This window comes from Eschrichtius robustus, chromosome 10 (assembly GCF_028021215.1).
Source record: "Eschrichtius robustus isolate mEscRob2 chromosome 10, mEscRob2.pri, whole genome shotgun sequence".
Taxonomy (NCBI): domain Eukaryota; kingdom Metazoa; phylum Chordata; class Mammalia; order Artiodactyla; family Eschrichtiidae; genus Eschrichtius; species Eschrichtius robustus.
The window spans coordinates 13780846-13794983 of record NC_090833.1 but is presented as its reverse complement, the minus strand read 5'-3'; positions in this window follow the sequence as shown (position 1 = coordinate 13794983).

Below are 14138 nucleotides of genomic sequence, written 5' to 3'. Positions count from 1 at the left end.
TGAAATGAATAAAATGATTGCCCATCAGCAGAGACCACTTGATAATGGTTGGCATGATTTGGCATTATCCCCATTTTACAGACAAACTGATGATCAGAAAGCATTAAAAGGATGGAAGGAAGGAAGGACATAAGGAAGGGAGGGAGGGAGGAAGGAAGGAAGGAAGAAAGGAAGTGCTGCCCAGAGTCACACAGAAAGAAGTAGCCAGGGCCGTCTATGAAATTTGAGGGTCCCAGTGCAAGATGAAAATGTAGAACTACTTATTCATAAAGCAAGAAAAAAGTGCTGTTAAAGGTATTAAAATATAAAGCCTTTTCCTTTCTTCTGGGTCTCTCACTCAACTTGCCATGGTGGTTTTTAATTTGCTATTTAATATCATTCTAAGTAAAGAAAAATTAAAATTTTAAATTAATGGCATGAATTTTGCCATTCATCTTTATACTGTGCAATGCGAGTTTTAAATGCAAATATAAGAGCATTTAATTCATATGCAGAATCACCAGAATTACATAATTCGTATTTCATAGCTCATGCATACATCTAATATTTCGTTCTTACCAGAATGGTGGAAATGCTGCACAAAGCTAACCCAACTGTTTTTATTTTACTTCTTGATATGAGTGTATTCTGACAACACTCTCTACCTTTGCTTACTGATAAATAGGAAAAGCCCGAAAGGAAAAAGAACTATGGGTTACCCTATCTTTCCCTTTCCTCCTATATCATCATATTTAGTGTAAGTGGTTGGCTAGTACAGGGTAGCAACAGGAACAAGAAACAATATGATGAGGTTCCTCGGTCATTCGTGTTTCTTTGAATGCCATTGTCATCTTTCTGCATTCAAAACAAGTTCTGGTTCCAGTGGAAAATATGGCCTCTAGGGGCTGTCAGGACCCGTGCTTGCTTAGTCATAGACATGACACACTCACTTTGTACTTACTTTGAGTCTCATTAAACTTCTGCGCATTGTGGGTCCACTGGAATCCTGTGTTCATGGAGCGTTGTGAATGCTCTGTGGGAAGGGGGCGGCAAGGGATGGTGGGCACATGAATCACACACATCTCCTCTAATTCACATGCATGCTCCATTGTCCGGTCAGACTTTATTACAAAATACAAGTTCAAAGATAAAATTATTAATAATTTTAAGACAGCAACAACAGAGCACTGAACTAAGTGGGGGGCCCTTCAGAGTGCCAGGCACTGTGCCACTGCATAGGCTGCATGCCCACAAAGCTGGTTAGAGAAGTTCCTGATGATACCGAAGGACTGAGGACTAGGATAATGGGAAGGGGTAAAGGGATTAAAATCTGGAGAAGGATGAGGAGTTAGAAGTGTTTGGAAGGAGATGGTTATCAGAAGGATAGAACAGCCTAGTTAATTTCAGCGGACATACAGATTGTCAGGGGTTAGGACCTAAACGTAGGTCAGTTCCCAAGGGTGGGACAGACAATGTCCTAATCTCTAGATGCTTAGGAAGCATTCACTTTGGCAGCCGGTATCTATAGGGTACTTTCAAAAAGGGACAAGACCAGAGAGGCAGCCAGTATCAGGAGTCCAACAAAACAATGTTACAAGAGTTAGGACAATCCTGGGATGTGTTCCTCAGAAGGTCAGGCAGGAGGTCAAATCAAGGAGGCCTATTTGCAAACAGGTAGGATCTAGCTACAAGGCTGAGGCCAGGGGACAGCCAAGTGGAGACAGGATCCCTGATCAAGAAACAGACCAGGAGTGAGACATTGCCTATGGGTACAGGGTTTTTGTTGTGGATGATGAGCAAGTTTTGGGTGTAAATGGTGGTGATGGTTACACAACACAGTGAATATATTGTGAATGTGAATGCCACTGAGTTGTACACTTGTGAATAATTAAAATGATAAATATTATGTTATGTGTATTATCTAAATTGAATAAACAGACTAGCATGGTGCTCACAGCTGGCAGAATTATATCAATTCCCCCATCTCAATGCAGAAGAGCCCCAGCAGGTGCCACCTTCCTTTAGGCAGGCAGGACACTCACTGGGCATGAGAAGATTAGCCAGAACCAAACTTTCTTTACATCAGCACCTTTCAGTCAGATGCTGATGACTCCATCAGACTGTTCAATAACCCCAGTTACCTCCACTGCTTTTAAGAGAAACAACTGTACCAACAAATCATTTAAAATACTTAGGATTAGATGGAATCTTGAAGTCAGGAAAACTGATAATTCTGGGAAAATTTTTTTTTCCTATCACGGCAACTTCTGACCCTTCTGGATCCTTTGAGTGAAAAGAAAAGCAAGTTTCATTTTTTAAAATAATCTATAAGTACAGAAGTCACACCTAAGCATAATATGTAATTGATAGTTCTTACAGAAATATTCACTGAGCTCTAAGAAACTTTGTTGAAACTAAGCACATATGATGTTGATGTAGATTTGAGGCAATGACTGTCGACTGGTCAGGCTTGTTAACAAAGACTAATTTCTAAGGCACAGAGGCACATTTTCAACAGACATAAGTAGTATGGTAAATATTTAGAATATGTTAAATAAACTCCCAACAGGCTCTTCTCCACCTCGCTTCTTCCTGAACAGGACCTCCAGGATAATCTTCTTCAAACACTGTTTACATGACGTCATGCCATGCCCAAAAGACGTCCTTGGCTCCCTATATCTTCAAATCAAACCTGAACACCTTGGGACATGCCACAGCAATGGCCTCTGATATGTTCAATGTTTACTGTCCATGGGGAACTCTAACAAGGGAACAATGGGGTCCGTGGAGCCATTCACCGCTATGACAGGTTCACCTGAACATGCTGTCCTCCCAAGAACTCTCCCAATGTAAAATAATCCACCAAAGCTGGTACTTATTCTCCCGGAAGTGTTTCCAGGCCAGCTGCTGCAGCCAAGTCACTGTCATGGTCATCTCCACACCTTGCTTCTTCCTGGCTCCAGACCTCTGCTCCTTCTGCATGTCACCCAAGACATGGTCCAGCTTCTCTCTATCAAACCATGTCCATGGTTTCCTTTAAGACCAAGTTCAAGGGACTTCCCTGGTGGCGCAGTGGTTAAGAATCCGCCTGCCAATGTAGGGGACAGAGGTTCGAGCTCTAGTCCGGGAAGATCCCACATGCTGCAGAGCAACTAAGCCCATGTGCCACAACTACTGAGCCTGCACTCTAGAGCCCACAAGCCACAACTACTGAGCCCGCATGCCACAGCTACTGAAGCTCATGCGCCTAGAGCCCATGCCCCGCAGCAAGAGAAGCCACCGAAATGAGAAGCCCACGCACCGCAATGAAGTGTAGCCCCCACTCGCCACAACTAGAGAAAGTCTGTGAGCAGCAACAAAGACCCAACACAGTCAAAAATAAATAAAGAAATAATGAAATAAATAAATAAATAGATAGATAGATAAATAAAGGCCAAGTTCAGGACCTGCCCTCATCCTTTCATGATTTCCTCCAGAGTAACTTAATGATCATCTCCAGTGCTGCCTTCCCTTCAAGCTGGTCTGCTATTGGTCCTACATCATCCCCTACTTGGCTTACTGTATTATGTGTGCTTGTTTGCCTTTCTGAACTCAAATGCTTATGAAGGACACACACCATAATCCCTTAAACAAATCAAGAGAGGCTAAGTGAGGAAGCTCTGGAGAAAGACAGACCTGGGTTTGAATCCTGATTCAGCTAATAATTTTCAGTACAATCTCAGTGGTTACTTAGTTTCTCTAACCCTCTGTATTTTCATCTATAAAAAGGAGATAATAATTATATTGATCCTATAAGGTTGTCATGATGATATAATGCATGCCATGCACTTCTCACTGGTACCACAATTATACTTCTACAACCCTCACCACATCTGTCCACGCTTCACAAAGAGCAAGAGGATATGAACTATTATGACCCACTTTAGAGATGGACCCATCAAAAGATGTTCTTTAATGGGGCCATTGAAATGTATTTCAACTAACATTAAATTTACACACAAAAAATGTCAGTCAGAATAACAGAAGTATAAAATTACCAGGTTGTACCCCAAATAGATGCTAAATAAATACTTGCTGCTATTTAGTAATGAATAATTTAATGCCACATTTGACTAGTGTTATAATAATGAAACCTCTTTATTCATATAATGAAAATGCCATGGTTAAATTTTGATTTAAATTAGTTGCATACTCACTATGAAGCTTAAGGTAACTTCTCTTTGCAATGGCTTTAGGTATTCATCCAATGAATAAACTCTAACTTTTACTGTAAGGAAAAAATTGTCATTATTAGAAACTCTGTTGAACTCTAAATGATCTGACAATATTATTAATAACCCTATAATATGAGGGCTGTGAAATTAAACGTAAAATTAAGAAAGCCCAAAACATTAAATCCAAGTTTAAAGGGAAAGATGAGCTAGGATGTTGGAATGTGAACTTGATATTAAAGTAGAAAAAAATATTTTTTTCACAAAAGATTTCCTGAATGGGATTCTTTTAAATGTTTCTCTTTATGCATTTAAAATATAATTCAACTTATTAAGAAGTATTTTTACACAGCCTTTTGTATTTTTAAACCACTGATAGATAAAAAAGACTGATATCTGAATTTATTATGGAGTCGAGGAGGAAGAACATAAGCAGTAAGTTATGTCAGCAGAACCCAGTGAAGCATTCTCTAATAGAAGGAAGATGCAGGCAAAAATCTGCATGTCTCAGGGTATAATTAAGTGCATAGAAGGGTGGAAGCCTCACAGGCACCACAGCTCTCCTTCGACACACAGTCATCTTCTGATCAGGTGCCCAAGAAACAGTTCTGTCTAAGGCCAGGTTAATGTGTACTGGCGGGGACCTTGACCTGTTGCTAAAATTATGGCGGTGATTCCATCTTATCTTATTAGATGATGCTTACCTAATTAGCATCACCACCATCACCATCATCTTCAGTGGTGATTTGCAAAGTGCAGCTGCATTCAGTACACCCCCATTAGCTCAACCTTCCTTCCCACTCTTGAGATAACTTGTAAGATGGAATTTCCTGAAAGAAGACTGAAACCATTTCCAACTGGAAACATAAGGAGGCAGATGTAGGTAGGTGAACTTTGCAATTTAGTTCACAATTTTCAATGTTAATATGAAATTGAAATATTTGTTATAAAAGGAGATGATACTGAGAATTAAAAGTTAGATTTTTTTACAGTTAAAATTCAGCCTCTATGTTAAGTTCTATAATACGTCACTTCAAGGGGTTTTTTTAAAACCACTTTGAAAGGAGCCTTGGCATCATTCTACGAAAGGTCTTTCTACCTCCAAATTATACTTGTATTTTTCTGATTCTCTGTGTTTATAATTTACAATTTAACCTTTAGTTTGTCAGCTCTTTGCTTCTGTGTATGGTGTAAAGTTAAGAATTAAGTTCATTTTCCTCCCAAAATACCCCAATACCATTACCATTACCATTAATCATTAATGGTCCCAATACCATTAATCAGGCCATCTCACTTTTCCCCCAGAAATTACAATTCCCTCTTTATTATACCTGACTGATCTGAATTGTAAATAGATTTGTCTGTCTGAAGAGAAATCCATTGTCACAGCGTAGTGGAATTTTTGTTGCTTTTGAAAAATGAGCAGATACAACTTCTAAATATACATGTGAAACTGCATTTGGTCCTCCAGATAAATCTTTTGGTTGTATCTGTTTAAAAAAATTAATGGATGAATATTGTATAATTAAGATATTCAAATAATATAATTTTATTATATTAATTATGATATATTATTATATTGATTAATTATATATTATTAACTAATTATATCTTAATATAAATACATTAATATAATGAAAGCATTTGTCTTTTAGGTATCTATGAAAATGATTTGAATAATTGTTTACATGCAACAAATATAAAAATTTTGTAAAATAAAATAGTAAATATGTTTTTTCCAGGAACACCTCTGTATTTTAGTTTCTTCTCAAATTTAGTTTGAAACAATTACTTTTAAAAAGTTGATCTAGAGTGTATGTCTATTAAAAATGACAATCACTGAAAAAATTCAATTTTTAGTAAACAAAATAACTAAAAGTCATTAAGAAAGATAAAAAGCTCAAAAGCTTATCAGCAATGGAGGGGTGGGAGAATGGGGGGGATTCAGATGTCAGGTGGAGAATGGACTAAATGACTTATCACATGGTAGTATAAAATATCTCTTATATTTATTTATATTTAGACTTACACTGAAAGTTAAAACGTTTCTTTTGCTAATGTTTTTCATGTCTATTTGTCATTATATAATTAGTATGTAGCCCTCTTCAAATATATTGCATATGGTCAGTATATTTTATAGTAATAGAGTTTGTGGACACATCTCTAATTTTCCTTGACATTTTTCACAAATTTGTTTGAGAGAAAATTTGTTTGATTTAAGTCTAAACAGAAAGTAACAAAAGCCTATGATAGATACACACTTTAGGGAAAAAATTAATTTTTCTGGAAAACCATGGGATTAGAATGTTGAATATAGTCTAGGAAAACAAATGTTCAAAATGTTCTCCATTCACTTCTCTGAATTTTTTAAATCAACAGAGTCAAACCTATTTTTATGTCTCTATATATTAATATTTCTGTTCCTCCTAATAAATAAAATTTAAGTATCTAAATTGTCTCTTTCTAGTATTCATCATGTTAATTCTGAAACAGGTGCATGTGTTGGTTAATTTAGTTTTCAACTCATGTCACCAAGTCTTTTCACCTTAAAAACCTTTATCTGCTTCATTCAAAAATTTACATTTCCTGACATTGTCCCCAAATCAGAAACAGATTCTCTACTAAACATTTCCCACTTACGTACATGTATAAACATATGCCACTTATCTCTCACCAACTAGTGAAGTCACTTAATAGTGTGATGTATCACATTTTATCCACGTATATAAAAAGGATCAATGTACCATCTACAGGTATGTTTTACAAAGACAAATTGGCATATAAAAGAAACTGTAAGATGAATACGTACAGTTAAGTTTGAAAAGCTTTGGAATTTATTTTCTGGAGATAAATTAATCTGATCAGAAGAATATGTAAAACTTTTGTCAGGATAACTTTTAATAGCAATGGTCGCTGGAAGTGATTCTGTGTATCCATGAACTTGGATTACTACATTTTCAGAGGCTCCAACATAGAATACTTCAGGTGCTGAGACAACATATCTGTTGAAACAGTGAAATTATAGAATGATTCTCTAATACAACATAATTTTTAATGTTTTTCACTTAGTTCAAATTAGCAATTTTTCTTACATTTAGCAATACATGTCTTATTTCTCAAAAATTTATTATCTATGATAAAGCCAGGATAGTGTCCTGAAAAACATCCTAAGGATGAAATTTCAAAGAGACAGATCGAAATGATTTTGATCAGTTGCAGCCAGGGCAATGTTTAATAGAGTCCTCTATAAGAAGTGCAAATAGGGATCATGCTGCAGTCTTTTGAATTTTTAATCAAAATTCCAGTCAGTAAATTACTCTTCCCCATGGCAGGGGTAACAGCCTGGGAAAATACAGAGTATTTGAATATAAGTCATGATAGCTCACAAAGTACTCATATTAAAAAACGGAAATGGCATTAGACAAGAGAGGAAAGAGGAAATTCACTTGGAGTTTTCAGAACTAGAAAGTTAATTTCATGTGGCATTGATTGAATTCTGCTTTCTATAAAACTACAACCAAATACATTGCAAATGAAAATGGGATCCTTCACTTACATTTGCTCCTGTCCCCAACTTCTTCCCAAGTAGAAAAAAATACACACTATGCTGAAAATGTCCATGGCTGGGTTAGGATTAAACTATTGATACAACCTTTCTTGAAACTGCCCTTCTTTTTTGTGAACTCAGCTTGAATAATTTGGTTAAATAAGTCAGATAGTGGGATCACTGAGAAGGAAACCTCAAAATTTAAATGATAACCTTTTAACGTCCAAAGATAATTTTGGGATTCAAAGCAGAGAAACTTGATTTTGATGACTAAAGCAGAAAAGACACCCAAATGGGAGTCTCCAGGAAAATGGTTCAAAGCTGGACACAGATACAAAATATTTGGAGGCTGCTCTGGTCTTGAACATTTTCCGGGTGTAGTAGATGCGGCTGATGCCCAGACCAGATACTCTTTTCTGGGCCCGCTATGCCCATCCTACAGATGCTGTGAGTGTTGGCTGCTAAAGTTTCCTAATTGCTCCCTTCTCCAGGTAGCTCACCTCAGCCACAGGAGACAGCTTGCCCAGAAATGCCTGGGAAGTTATATCCTCTCCTTGGGATTGGTCCACAGCCAATAACTGACTGATTCTGGGGGTACAACAGACTAGCTCCCTTGCCTCAAGGTGGGACATGCTACAGAGCCCCTCATGGGATCAGGTTGAGGCTAGACCTTGGTTGAAACCACATCTTTGCTTATCTTCTCTCCTGCCCTGTCCTGCTTCCCTCACTGCTTATAAAATTCTCTTAAGAAAAGTCTCACAATAAACCACTTGCATGAGAGAGTCTCCCAGTCTCAGGCTCTGCTTCTAGGAAGCCATTCTAAATTTAAGGAGCATGAGAGGGGACTATCATCCTGGACTCTCTGTAGAATGTCTCAGATATGGAAATGGTTCTGAGGTTTCCCTGGAATGAGTCTGGTTTGAATTGTGCCCATAAGGCCTATACTGATCCACTTTGGAGCAGATCTGAAATCCCAAGGCATACTCCCAAATGCTGAAGTATTCCCAGGAACTTTGGGATTAAAAATGACCCATCAATGACCAGGACATGGGCAAGGAAACTATAAAACTATTGTTGTCATAGTTTCCTCAAGTCTGCATTCAATTGTATGCACAGACCCATCCTGAACTACAAGTCTCTAGGTATAGTCAGGATTGCTGGTGGTTAGGATGATGGGCTGTTTAATTGCCTCTTCACTTGTCTGTTTTCCCCTCTTGACTACAGTTCCATGAGGACGGGTACTGGGTCTAACATATACAATGGGGATACACACAGAACTTATCACCTAAAAGGCACTTAGACAGTTAAAAAATTGTTGCTAAATGAATGAATAAATGAATGCATCATCAGGTGGACCAAGGAAGATGGTGTTGAAAGGTAGGTTGAGGGCCAGATAATATATGGCCTTGAATGCCATGCTAAGGAGTCTAGAAGGGAAATTAAGGACATTGTTTTTTAAATATATTTGCAGTTTATTTAGAAATTAGGGAGGAAAGCATCACATATAAAAATTATATCTGTTTTAATGCTTCTTAGTTCTTTAAAAACTTATTTCACAGTATTGTTAGACTTTTAAAAATCATTTTCCAAGGACATTTTGACTTTGCTGTTCTGACCCTGAGGATGTTACCATCTATTTATGACAAACTAGTATTCTTCATTCTGTGAAAAGAATAGACAGGTAGTATATGCTATGCAAAGAATTAAGAAAATTGTTCTCTAAGGCAAAATGCAAGCAGAAATTGTTGAAAGTCTGAGATGTCAAACATTCATTCGCAACAGCAACTTTAAAAAATGATCTACCATAAAGGCATTAGATTTTGATAGTGTTTGTTAAGCAGGAGTCTCGTAACTGCAAAGCTAGATTTCATCATTTTGTTGGGACTAATGGAATTGTCCCACATGCTACCTACAGGATATACACTTTTGGTTCAAAGATCAAAACAGGTTGAAAGTAAAAGGATGGGAAAAGATATATCATGCAAACAGCAACTACAAGAAAACTGGAGTGGCTATACTATGTTAGACAAAACAGACTTTGAAATTAAAAATGTTACTAGAGATAAAGAGGGATTTTTACAATAATAGACGGGTCAACCCATCAGGAAGATATAACAATTATAAACATACATATACCTACCACCAGAGACCCAAAATATGTGAAGCAAAAATGGACAGTTGAAGGGAGAAACAGAAAATTCAACAATAATAGTTTCAATTATGGATAGAACAACTATGCAGAAGATCAACAAGGAAATAGAAGACTAGAACAACACCATAAATCAACTAGACCTAGTAGACATCTGTAGAACATTCTACCCAACAAGAGCAGAATACACATTTCTCTCAAGTGCACATGAAACATTCTCTAGGATAGATCATATGCTAGGCTATAAAACAAGCCTCAGTTAGTTTAAAAGGATTGAAATCACATATTTCTCTGATCACAATAGAGCAAAATTAAACATTAATGACAAAAGAAATTTGGGGAATTTCCAGATCTGTGGAAATTAAACCACACATTCCTAAATATCCAATGGGTCAAAGAAGAAATCACACACAGGGAAATTAGAAAATACTTTTAGATGAATGACAATGAAAACACAACATACCAAAACATATGGGATACAGCTAGAGCAGCACTTAACAGAAAATCTTTTGCTATAAGTGCCTGTATTAAAAAAGAAGAAAGCTCTCAAATCAACAACCTAATCTCCACTTTAAGACAGTGAGAACAGCAAACTAAGTACAAAGCAAGCAGAAGGAAATAAATAATAAGGCTTAGAATGGAAATTAATGAAATAAAGAGTAGAAAAACAACAGAGAAAATCAACCTAACCAAAAGTTGGTTCTTTGAAAAGATCAACGAAATTAACAAAGCTTTAGTTAAGCTCTTTATGAAAAGAGAGAAGACTCAAATTGCTAAAATCACAAATCAAAGAAGAGTCATTATTTCCAATATTCTACAAGTGGAAAGGATTATAGGGGAATACTAAGGGATCATCTCCTAAGATTCAGTTTGGTCTCTCTGTTTACCCTTTCAAGGTACCAGATGGAACATAAGTGTCACCCTAAGTGAAAGCCACCAAAGGCCTAATTACTAGGGAGGTTTTCAGAAATCATTATAAGAGAGAGTTAAGAGGAATTCAGGCTCCTGAATTGAGCTACATGGAGCTGGGAAGATGATTCTGATAATAGTTCATTGTCTGCCATTCTGACTTTCCTTGGACTCAGCTTCAATAGACTCATGTTTGAGTCCCAGGAAACCCTAATAACAGCCTGGCTTAAAAATGTTAAAATCTCCATGAGGTATTGGGAGACAAGACTTCAGTAGCATGGTTTTGATTGGTTACAGTGGTGATTAGCATTGACAAGGACAAGAGTCAATTATATCTCATAAAACTGGAAAAGGAAAAAAAAACCAATGACAAGGGCCAGGACCTCCTGGTTTAGGAGACTCCTCCCTCAGTACAGCAAAAGTGCCCTGGCCATCAGGCACTTACACCCTCAGCACATACCTCTGTGCACTTCAGCAACAGTATGGTGTCTTTGGTGGTCAAAGCAGAGTGGCAACCATGGAGATGGGCTGCTCAGATTTCCCTTGATTAAAGAACTTGCCATCAGTTGCAAGGGGGATATTAGCTGACAGCCTCCAGCTGTTAATGCCTTCAAGCCCTACCTTAGCTTTCAAGCTGAGGTCACGCTTTTTCCAAGAAGCCCTCAGCCAATGACTAAACACTAGAGCCTGACCATTTCTATAGAAGAAAATAACTTTATCTTTTAGGACTGAAAAATAATGCAAACTGTAAATTGAAGGAGTTTAGCTAGGTGATGTAACAGAATCAGAGATTCTCTCTAGTTCTTACAGTCCATAAATCTGTTGAAAAGAGTCTGGGAAAGTTTTATATGGACTATCAGTCCTTTGGTTTGTGACACTGGCTATTATTCCTGGGGATTCATGTGATCTTAGCTTTTTAGTTCATGAATTACTCAAGGTCTTACTGGCCCTGTCTCTGATTGCTAAATTCTAGCTTTGTACAATCTTGTTATTTTCCAAGTTATTCTGATAAATTAAATAAGAGGAAATTCCATTAATATTAAATGATGATTATGAAACTGCAAGGTGGAAGGATTTGTACTGGGTGTTATATGAAATATAAGACATATCTCCTGTCAGGAAGCTGCCTGACGACCTTAGTCTGATTCTCCTCTGAAGCAAATCTGCAAAATTATTAAACTGGATTGTGAAACATGAGGCAAGTGACAACAAACAGAATAGCTTTCTATCATTTGGAGAAAAGAACTGAGGGATAGCTAGGTCACTCTGCTATGGTTAGTATTTGTATTGTAAATGCAACTCAGAAGAGTAACAACTTCATATTATCAGATATATACAAATCAGTGTGGAATTAAAGAGTTGCCCTCACTCCTTTCCTATTATCACTCCTGCTTTGGGGAGAGAGGTTCTTTTAGCATGCTAAGAGAGGCGGTTAATATTCAAATTAGCTAGAGAAAGGTTTCACCTCTGACTGCTCTAAGGCCTGAGGTCTATCCAAGGCCTTCATCATGCTAGACACCAGCAGAGGGTCTGGTTGAAGGAGGAGAACTGGCCAAGAAGGGACTGGCAAGTACCCACCCAAGGTTAACTGGATAGGGAGTGAGAGACTACCCAAGGGAAAAGTAAGTGTTTTGCACCATCCTCTGGATTTTGTATATATTTTTACCAGCTACTTATCAGATTGATAATGAACTACACCAGCATACCATGATTTGATAATGGATCCCACCTAAATATCATGACAGACTTTGAGGGACATAGCAGTGAGGTGACACCATAAATCCAATTCTCTGTTGGAAAAGAGAAAAAGAAACGAGTTTCAAAACAAAAAGACAAAAAATAATAGAACTGAAATTCAGCAATGTACACATTCCAAACTAATAAATATCATCTGAACTTAGATTTTTTTAAAAAAAGGATACAGCTTCCTTTCAATTTAAAACGTGGAGCTTTTAATGAATTTTGACTTTTCTACAACTCCAAGGGCCTCCTTCCGTGTTGCATAAATAGTGGGGGAGAGGGGAGCATCATTCACATAAATGTGAGTGTGAATGGCGCCCCCTGTTGGAAGCCACCTGAACTTCCTAGTCCTGAATCCATCTCTGCCTTCAGGAAAAATTAACAAGTGCCTAATACGGTTCATAAGGTCCGTCTTCCTGCTTTAGCTTCTACACTCCAGATTTTTGGCTGTATCCTGATCTGCTTAACGTCCAGCTCATTGCCAAGCTCTTTTTTTCCCCCTCCTCCTGGGGTTTGCAGAAGTTGTTCCCTTTGCCAAGCAAATTCTTCCCCACGCCCATACTCCCTGAACTAAGTTCTTTGCTTCTTCCAGGACTTAGGATGAGGCGTCACTTCTTCTGGGAAACCTTTGCCTAATGATAAAATAACTAAAACATACTGAGAACATATTATAGGGCATGTGAGAGAACTTAGAACTGTTCTAAGTTCTTACACATACATCAACATTTATAACTATCAGGATAACTGCGGGAAGTAGGTAGGATTGTCCCATTTCACAGATGAGGAAACTGAGACACAGAGGAAATTCCTAAAATAGTGTTACACAGATGGGCCATTGAACTGTGAGAAAACGGTAAGAACAAGGGATTGGAGGTCACAATGAAGTGAATTGTGCTAGGACGGGGGTCTTCCGAGCAAGCAAGCTGTTAAGATTGGAGAATTACGGTAAGGGAGAGGTGGTGCCTGCATTGGCGATTTCTGGAGATGGTGCAACCTCTGATGGTGACACTGTCCAGGGTACCAACTTGGAAATGGGAGGCTGCAGTGGAGGAATGGTGTCCTCGGCGACAACGTTTTTTAAAAGAATTCACTGTATTTCCCTGGCATCCAGCACAGTATGTTCTAAATTCTCTTAAACCATCTGTTGAATATACGCGGTGAAATGCAGCCCTTTCAGGCAAGCCCCAACCGAAGTTTCTTCAACTGCTTCTGGCTTTGGCTTCCCTCTCACAACCAGAGCACTAGTCTCTGCCAGGACTCCCAGGCTGCTCTCACTCCCTTAACCTCGGGTGCAGCTGGAGCCCAAGATGCGTTCCCTCAGCGGTTTATCCACGTCTGGCACCTGAAGCAGAGAATTCGCCTCAGAAATGGGCCTCGAGGAGGAGCGTGGGGCGAGGCACACTACTTCAAGCCCAGACGGCCAGCACTGGAAGTGCGGGAGCTTGGCGACAGCGCCACATCGGTCCCTTAGGTCGTCCTCAGGCCCAGCCCCCACGGAGCGTGACGAGGCCTGGCCGTGAGGCGGCCGCTTCGCCTCAGAGAAAAGCCCTAGGCCTCTAGCCAGCTGCCACAAGGAACCTCCCCTCCCGCCGGCTCCCGCGCG